Genomic DNA, 8199 nt, shown 5'->3' on the forward strand with positions numbered 1-8199 from the left:
ATGCTACTTCATACACTTTAAAACAATATGTGTGTGCCAACATGGAACAGTAAAATACCTCATCTTCTTACAGGTTCCACTAGGCTAAACTATCACTTTGCTGCCAGGGATACAGAGGTGAAGGAACACTTTCTATAGATAAGCTCTAGTTTCTGTCTGGGCTGTATAAGGTGACGCTGCATCGCAGGGTTTGTTCCATCCAACTAAACATTCAACACTTAACTGAAACTCGCACCCAAAGCTCAAAGAGCATCACTGGAAATAGAGGTGATAGATGCTGAGGTGATGGCAAAGCTCTGCTACGGGCCTGTCCTTGAAGTACTGTATAGGAACGTCAGGAACATTTTCTATCCTCTCTGTCACTTCGGGTCTTACATATAGTGGTGATTGACTTGCTTAGAGCAGCTGAAGTCTTTTATGTCACACCACTTACGTCATGCAAAAAAATCTTGAGAAAACCTTTGGAGATTTAAAGTCAAATACATATGTTCATATTATAACATATATTCCTGTATTCCTATCCATTTCCATGTCCTTTCAACTCCATGAGAACTAAAATCGGATAACATGTCATCGAGTACGGCAATGGAAAATGACAGCATCTTCAATTTAGATGTATTATGTTTCCATGCATAATGCATTTGCCAAAATGTTTTATTCAAAGTTCATAACGATGAATAGGATTTGGCATGTAAAATGGATACAAGGTGCTGAGTGGACAGTCACAGATAATTTCTTTAGACCATGTTTTGAAAAAGTGTCATTTTACCAAGGTCAACACCACTGAGCAATAAAACTGGCAATATGTTTTCAAGTGTCCTCTGACAATGGAGATACAATTTCATTTAGAGGTCAAATAGAAATCTGAAGCCTATACATTGTCCTGCTTATGACACGGCTACTTTCCATACTATTTTTTTAAATACTTAGACACAAAATACTGACTTAAGTTGAAATATTTTATTAGGTCTTTAAACGCAAAGCTTCCACGAAGAAAGCAGTTGCTAGTGAGGCAAGTTCAAACTAGATGGACATTTAAGGGATACGGTCATACCACTTAATCCACAGCATTTCGCCACATAAATAAAGTGCCCCATTATGGTTTTTCAAATATTCCCTTTCATGCAGTGTGTAATATAGCTGTTTATGAATGTAAACACTTTGCAAAGTTCTAAGTCAAAAGTACACGATAAATAATGTTATTGTCTACAAAAAGAAAGAATCGACTGTGACCTTTCCGAGTCGTTTATGGTTTTACGTCACTAGAAGATACATTTGCATAATGCCCACCAACCAACAACTTGACCCGCCCCCAAACGTCATTTTACTGACGACTGATTCTCAAAGAGTTCAACGCGGGATTCGCAAAATGCTTGCTCTTCAAAGATGGGTCAGTACCCAGTTTATTTGGACCAGCTTGCTCCTCAGAATCACAACTTGTAAGTATAAATAATTAATTATTTATGCATTTCTACCAGGTGTTCAAAATACGTAGTTTTGTGTGTCATATTATGTACGTTTCCGGCTAACTCACGTTATTACTGTTTCACTCAAATAGTTCTTCTAATCAGCAGTGGGCCACTATTACCTAAAACTGTGTCTAATAATGCAGATTGTCTGTTGTTCTTACTACTTTGAGTAAAGATAAAGGATTAGTAAAGAACCGGAAGAATCGATGCACTGCTTTGACGAGTACTGTGATAAAGGCCTATTGATACAGTTCCCACATGTGCACCGCAATAAATTGGAAATATATCGGTTTGTTGATGGACATACACTTGTTAATGCTGATGGTGAGGAATTACAGTTGCAACATCTCATAATGTACCTGAGAAATCTCTGAGAAAAGTCCTGCTCAAGTTGTCCTTGCGATAGAGGTTCAGGTTGAATAACTAGTTCTTCCAATGTATCATCATTGGCGGTCGAATTTATATGGTAAAATCGATGTCATCGTTACTGTCTTTACAGCGTGTATAATCGCTGAGGACTGAGGAAGCCTCCGGACGGAGCTGCAGTTCAGTTATGGTAATGGGAGTTAACATCCGAAACACGCGCTGTACGCGGTAGACCAATCACAACAGACTGGGTCGTCAGGCCAATCAGAGCAGAGTAGCTCACGGAAAGGAGGGATTTAGAGACACTGATTAATCCGACAAGATACTGATTCATTTCGAGAAACTGATTCATCCGACGAGACGTCTGAGGCTGAGACTAAACTCTGCATAGCATGAAACGTGCTGATGGCGTGATGTCCGCGTAAGCAGATGTGTGCAGGTATGAAAATAGGACATCGTACCATTGCATTTGGACCGAATGCAATGATTGGACGAACATTTTGTGGCTCTACGCCTTCCACAGACGATATATATATACACATATAAATACATTTAGACCACTTAAAGGTGGGGTAAGCGGTATTTCAAAAACGCTGTTGGACAATGTTGATATTTGAAATCAACCCAAACAAACACACCCCTCTTTATTGCTCCACCTCCAAAACTCACCCTCCAGTCCTAACTGCCATGCTCGGAGCCAGTCTCGAACCCCAATGAGAAGGACCTGGCTGCAGCCTGCAGGTGGGGGCGGGGCTGCATGTGTCACACCACCCCATACCTACTCGGTTTGGCTCCATCGTCTTTCTCCAATATTATAGGCATACATGATAGAAAATGTGTTCATAGTTGGTGTAGGAAGGAGTCATTACAAAAAACTGGAAAAGCTGTGCAGTTTCGCAAAGCTTTCATTATAATGCACAGAAAGAAACAAACATTAGCCTGTAACTCGCATTGTCCCTGAAATGATTGTTTTGGTAAATTAAGCTGGTCTTAAGGCTAAGGCACGAACGACCCCACAACATTTCAAAAAATGAATTGGTTGATTATCCACAGAAGGAGGGTCAGGTTTTCAGGTAGAGGAATGAATTAGGCTAAATTATTTATTTATCATTTTGATTATTTCATATCACCATAGTATGAGAAAGGAAATGAAAAGGATGTATCAGTATTGTTATCAGTAACATGACAAGACATACCTAAAGTAACAGAAGGTGTTATTGGTCATGCAGTTGTATGATAACTAAATGACACTGCAATAGGCTAATGTGTCTGCCTTATCCATTTATGTGCGTGTATGAAGCTTTCATTTTCTTCACTACATTGCAAAGCATAATATTAGACTTTTGATACACTTTATTTCAGAAAAACAATCTGTTCTTTGTTATTTTAAAGTGACGAAGTCAAGAAATTTTAACTGTACCAGCCATGATCCGGAAAGAACACGTCTGGAGTCTGTTGCTATAGTAATGAACGCAACTTTCACTCGCATCTGACTGACAATAAACAGCACGGATTTATTTCAGTACTGTTGTTAATGTTGTGGTTATTTCAGCAAACAGTTTCGTAAATTCAGCTGAACAGCATTAAGTAATTTTTTTATTTATCATCCAACTGAACTGTGCTCATGCATTTTAGACACTTATATCATGTCAAGCGATGTTTTACTTCCGTTTCCGTTTCAGGTGCAGCAAAAATTAGATTCCAAAACATCACATTTCGACTCATTTTAGCTAAAATTGTATCCAAAAATCTCACAGCCCCCACGATCAAATATTGTGATTCACTTTCTAAAGTATTAAATCGAGATCTCCGAGACCAGTTTTGTGAACGAATCTTTTGAACCGATTCTTTTAAATCAACTGGTTCACAATAAATAACATTCATTTGTGAATTCGACCGATCTAGAAGATTATACTTGCAGTACAACTAAGTGATTTAATGATACGGACTACGGATAGCGAGTTAAGTTAAAAAACAACTGAAGTGGTCTCAGATTAAGTCTGCTCTAGACTGAGCTCAACCTATTTAAGCTCTATCTTATTTTGTGTCACATTAGACACCACATGACATTCAATCCATGCACTACTCGGACCTAAACCAACTACAAACACATTTTCTATCATGCATGCCTATTGAAGGTGAATGAGCCAATCAGAGTAAGTGTGGGGTGGGGCGACACGTGCAGCCCTGCCCTGATCTGCAGGCTGCAGCAGGTGTACTTTACCCCGATCACCCGGCATGCGAGGCGAGTACACTAACAATGACACTAACATCGCATTCTCCAACAGTCGTCAGCGCAACTCTCACTAGCTGGCCTCCGTTATGCAATTCAAGAGTGAGTGTCTGTTTATCATAGCAGAAGCGCAACAAAATAATGCTTCACGAAAAATAAAGCGCAGATGAAGAACGGATAACAAGGAAGTAGTGCGGGACGGTATACCGGTTCATACCGAATACCGGTGTTTATTTTTGTCATGATATGAATTTTTTATATACCGCAATACAGGTGTATGTCGCTCAAACAACGTTCGAAACGCAGAGCGAAACTGTTTGAGAGGGGTCCCTTTTCACTGTGGTGAGGGAACAGCTGTATGTGTTACTAAGCGTGACGGTGAAGATGGAAAGGTTAAACTATAATTGATAGCTGTCAAATCATATTACAGTGTTTCCCATACATTGGTGCACAATATCAACACTGCCTGCCACAAATAGATTTTCCAAAAGGCTTTGACATCGTTGAATAAACATGAGCACTGCACGTTTCAAAGTCAAAACGTGGCGTGGGTGATTTTATATGAATGTATCTTTGAAGGGAACTGACTGTCTTTAGAAAAGTTTCTCTGTTATTTTCATTTAATCATTCTTTATCTTTCCTAAAGCACCGTTTATGAGCGCTGCGCTGCTTTGTGTACAGCCATTACCACGGAAACCGCCATTTCTGCTGCTCCTAAAGCGCCTCCTGCTGGCACCTCTTTGTAAACAGCATCATTTCGTGGGGCCTTGCAAACCTATATTAATACTAGTGTCGAAATTTTTCTACAATATTCACTCATTAAAGCAAAATAGGGCATTCTGAGTCAATCTACTGCAGTATTTCCTCTCTCAATCAGTATAAAATGTGGTAAACACCTAGCCTGGCTAACGTCAGACCTCTTCTCATTGAGACGTGGTCTGGGAACCACATGTTAATTTTTTTGTATTTGAGGCGTGGTTTACAAATGCCCAGAAGCGTTTATTGGGCGCTACGAATGTCTATCAAATGCGCCTGTGCGTAGCTCATAGCCAATCGTTTCAATTATACCAGATGACGTATGTAGAGCGACAGAAATTTGACGAGGAAGAAGACAAAATAAACTTGCGTTCTAAACTACTTAGAACACTATCTAAGGCTGCATCGAAAGGTAACTTTCACGTCTGATGCCATGTTGGATCCATAGATATAAACAAACTGCTTCGGTGTGTCGCATAGACCATAGATATCATATATAAACGCTAGATGTCTTATGGAGCAGTCACTTCCGGCATCACCGTTCGGCCATCTTGTCACAGGCAGGCTTAATGTAAAGTGAGTGATCAGCACGCACACAAATCCTCTTATCTCGCTGAAATCTTGACGGATTTACAAACGGTTTGGTTTCTTACAAACGTTATTAACGTGGCTATATTTCTGAATGCTTGAACATGTATGTTATAATTATTCATATGTATGCAGTGTCATAACTACATCTCTGACGTTTATAACAAACCAAACCGTTTGAAAATCGGTAGAAAATTGAGCAAGTTATGGTTATTTAAAAGTACATGCACCATTAAACAAGTGAGCGAGCACCCTGTGGTAAGATGGCCGCCACGTGCGGACGTCGACCTTCATTGGCCAGCAGCGCGCACGAGATATCTAGCGTTTATATATGATATCTATGGCATAGACGTCGTCATCGTCTTGCTGCTCCCTCCCCGTTCTGTGATTGGTTCCCTTTTTGAGGGGAAAATCTGGTCCATGGTGTCCAGGCTGCCTAGCAGCGTGAATAAAATCGCGCTGCGCGCAAGGCAGCATGGGGAAACCCAGGCTAGTAAACACCCAGTCATGCTTGAAAAAAAAAAATCAATAAAATTACTGTCATATACCGTAAAACCGGTACAATTTTGAAAAATACTGTGATATAAATTCTTGGTCATACCGCACAGCGCTACAAGGAAGCACAAAAAATGAACATAGAGTACACAATAGTAATTACAAACTAGAGTTTGTTGTTTGTTGCCAACAGCACCAGACAAACAATGACACTCAATCCCAGTGTTAAGGTGCGTTCCATTCGACAGGGTCCCTACGCAGTGTTCACTGCTCCCTACTCCATGAACATGGTACATCAGTTGAAGTGGACTTCACTGACAATAATAATCGCTCATTTGGAATGCCCTGCAACGTCATCAAAGAAAGGCAACGGGGTCACGCAGATTATGATATAACTTAAATAAATAAATATTGTAATTGACTTTATTTTCAAATTTAAAAACATATTATATGCCTATATAGGCTACAAAACAAGTAGCCTATCTAATAAATAAAAATCAAAACATTGTATTAGTTTATTAAACTATTTCATGACTAAACATAAGCTGTACTGTAATGGTCATTTAATATGAAAATAATATTTTATTTGGTTATCTATATATAAATGTGCTCTTAATATGGTCTTAATAATTGTGGAGGTTGTGCGTTATCTCCTCAACACTTTTCATTTGTGTAGATATTCATACAATGGAAATGTAACATTCATCACCCCAAACATTCATAAATAGCCTACTCTAGTTTGTATAATAATATTTATGAATACTCAAATACATACATAAACTCAGAGCCGTCAGAAATGTTTATTTAAAATCTCTTCCAACGGCTCTGCTCTATGGTCACTTCAGACTGGTGATGCTGTGCACAATTACAGTTGGTGGATTTTCGCTCTCCAAATTCCTGTGAAGTGATGTATGGAGGTTCCCTTATTCCCTACGCCGTTTGCACGCCTTTCGACCTGAACATGTTCGTTTCCTTCGGATTGGAATCTCACTTAAAATGGCGAAATACACTATGAAGTCCACTTCGCAGTCCACTTACAGTCGAATGGAACGCACCTTTACTCACGTGTGGAGTCTGTTTTCAGGCATTCAGCTTAGCTCTCTCCAGCGATGGAAAGCTTTTTCTAAGGTCCTCCTAAAGCTCTTTCCTGATCATAACCCTTCATTTTCCAGTGATTTCTTCTGAGCTTTTCTCTTTTGTATTGTGTCTCATACCTATTTCTTCAGTCTTTCTTCAAATCTCCCTCTTGTAGGCTAATCATTGGCAACACACGTTTAATGTTGTTTGTTCGTGTGACCGTCCGGCTAACTTCCAAACAGCGTTTTTCAAATACAGCTTACCCCACCTAACACAGTGATTGCTATCAGGATGTGAATAGACTTTCAACCATTATAACAAAAAAAAATGTCTGGATCAAATTACCTACCCTGCCTTTAAGCCATGAAATGCAATGACAACCTTGGAAACCAATACAAAAAGTCAAAAGGTAAAAAGGATAATGTTCCGCTATAATGCACATCACACAGGACAAAACATAGTTAAGCAAATGCAACCATATCTTGTCATGGGGTTAGACCTTGTAACATTATGGTTCAAATTTTCATAAGTATCTGTAACTGCTGACAGAGAGGAATGCACCACATGTGTACCTATTTATATGAATATATAATGCTAAATACATTTTACGTATGTTTTAACAGTGACTGATGTCTGCAAATATGTGCTCGCTATGAGAGTTCTAAAAACACATTGAGCTCTCGTGCTTGGACAGCCTTACCTCAATGCTGAGACGTGCGTTCTCGCTACGAGATGTTGTAGGGGAAACAACAGAGACATTGAACACCTCTAAAGCAAAAACACGCGCCACAGTTGCACGCGAGTAGCTGTCATTGGGCATTAGTGCAGTGGTAGGAAGCAAACCGGTGTTAATGACGCCATTTGTGAGAATCGCATTACGTCACCGCGCTGGCCAGTGTAGCGTTCAGTGACTGGAAAATTCTTTCACGTGACATTGCTTAAGGTTTTCCATGACAGATTAAAATGTTTAATTATTTTACTCATTCAAGATAAGGTATAAAATATTTCAGATGCTCACAGCAGCATCTGCAGATGAGAGACAATAGAAAAAAGTATTTTATAATTTTGCAAACATTATGGGAATGTTACTTTTGACATTTTTTCTGAACTTTCTGAAACAAGTAGCCTAACATAAAAAAAAATAATAATAATAATAATAAACGTTAAACGAACGTGAAACTAAAACAATTTCCACGAATGATGTATGCTTTTGTG

General features: G+C 39.2%; 1 protein-coding gene across 2 annotated transcripts in view; it reads right to left on the bottom strand.

The window, feature by feature from the left end:
• kcnab2b (potassium voltage-gated channel subfamily A regulatory beta subunit 2b) overlaps positions 1-7848 on the bottom strand; it is an 81614-nt gene extending 73766 nt beyond the window's left edge. For both annotated transcript variants that reach the window (XM_082145485.1, XM_082145484.1), the window contains exon 1: positions 7685-7848. The gene's annotated coding sequence lies outside the window, so the exon portion shown is untranslated. The remainder of the gene's footprint in view (positions 1-7684) is intronic.
• Between the last annotated feature and the right edge of the window lie 351 nt (positions 7849-8199).

This window comes from Leuciscus leuciscus, assembly GCF_965113295.1.
Source record: "Leuciscus leuciscus genome assembly, chromosome: 18".
NCBI classification, from domain to species: domain Eukaryota; kingdom Metazoa; phylum Chordata; class Actinopteri; order Cypriniformes; family Leuciscidae; genus Leuciscus; species Leuciscus leuciscus.